Below are 1,878 nucleotides of genomic sequence, written 5' to 3' on the forward strand. Positions count from 1 at the left end.
AGCAAAACTCTTGGTACATGGTAAGCCTTCTACATATTTGAGGAAGAAAGGGAAGATTGGATTCAGTCACCATCTGTCCTAGGTTGCCTGTGGATGTAAATATTTTGCTCAGCTGTGCACCCTTGGAGGAGGCCAAGGTAGAAAAACTTCAGATTAGTCATCTCCCTTCATGTCTCATTTCCCGTTCATTCAAGGGCTTGGCAGTTCCTCGGTGATCTATCCCCAGGTGACAGCCTGCAGGACTCTGATGACACCCCACATTGTACTAACTTGCTCACACAGTGGTTTTAAAATGGATGTGAGTGAGAAACTTTGAAACTGTGCCAGAGGGGGTAATGGAAAAGGAAGCATGTGGTAGCTAGTTCAAAAGATTTCAGAGGCTTTGATTTTTCTCTGGCAGTTTTGTGGAATAAGCCCTAAGCACTCATGGGTAATTTTTCAATCAAATTATTCTTTTTCATCATAGTAGCTACTCCTTAAAGATAATTTGCCAATATCAAGGACCGTATTGGGCTGACAGGCCACAAACCTTCGATGCTTACATAAAACACATGTTGTCACCCATCGTCTACACCAAGCCACCTGCACCTGGCCAAAGAGATTTGCTCTGCACATCCCCAGCACCAGCTGCTGTCAAAATACCCCTTTCCTGGGTCCCTCTGCTTCCTTGCCCTGATGTGTCTTACTTAGGAGAATTGTGATTCACGTGACTTAATAGGATCCAAAATGTTGAAAGCAAAATTAGAATTTATTGACTCTATAACCTGAGAACTTCAGGGACAGATCTGACATAACAGGTGACTTGACCAAAGCAAACAGTGTTGCTGGAATCCAGTTTCTTCCTCTTAGTTCTGCTGGCTCCATTCTCAGGTTTTCCCCTCACAACTATACTGTGGCTGCGGCAGAGCAGTTCTTACATCCTCTCCACTTAAATCCAGTGGACAGAGACATCTTCTCCTCCCCAAGAGGGACACAAAAGGCCTTGAGCCTATTTCTCCCTGGGGACAAGTGCCCATAGCTAAACCAACCATGCCGTAGACCTGGATAATAAGATCAGCAATTAGCCTGGAGCCACCAGGGCTTAGCCTGGATGTGGGTCAGCTTTACCCAAATCCCAAGGGCTACGCTGGGAAGGAGTGGTTCTGATGGAAAAGCAGGCATTGTTTTTTTTTCCAAGGGTCGAGGGTCCCAGGCAGCAAAAACAGCAAGTGTGACTATAACTTGTGGGCACGCGGGCTCTGCAGAATCCCTTCCTTCCCACCTTAACTAACGTGCCTTTTCACAAATCAAAGTTTATTTGACGGAGTTCCCATTGTGGCTCAGCAGTATCAAACCAACTAGTACCCACGAGGGTTAAGGATCAGTGGGTTAAGGATTCGGCGTTGCTGTGAACTATGGTGCAGGTCACAGACGTGGCTCCGATCCCGCGTTGTTGTGGCTGTGGTGTAGGCCGGCGGCTGCAGCTTAGGGGGACTTCCATATGCCAAGGGTACAGCCCTAAAAAGAAAAGAAAAGAAAAAAAAAAAAAGCTTATTTGAGCTGGACTCCCTCTCCATCTGATGTCCTAGGATGTGGCTTTGAGTCTCTCATTCTGGATAACTCCTTTTTGTTTTGTTGTTGTTACTGTTGCTTTAAACTACAATCCACCTAAAGAGATATTTATGTCCGTAACTGAACACAATACTTGGAGAAGAGTCTGACCCGTGTAGAATCAAGTGCATCTTTTCCCACGGGTCCTAACAATAACCCCCTGCAATAGACTCACATGTTGTGCAGCTCAAGTGGAGGACCTTAAATGCACACTCATTCCATTTTACATTGTGGGATGCAGTCCGTGGCACCGACCTTCTGGTCTTAGACCATGAAGACTCCAGAGTA

The sequence above is a fragment of the Phacochoerus africanus genome, chromosome 2 (assembly GCF_016906955.1).
Source record: "Phacochoerus africanus isolate WHEZ1 chromosome 2, ROS_Pafr_v1, whole genome shotgun sequence".
Lineage (NCBI taxonomy): Eukaryota > Metazoa > Chordata > Mammalia > Artiodactyla > Suidae > Phacochoerus > Phacochoerus africanus.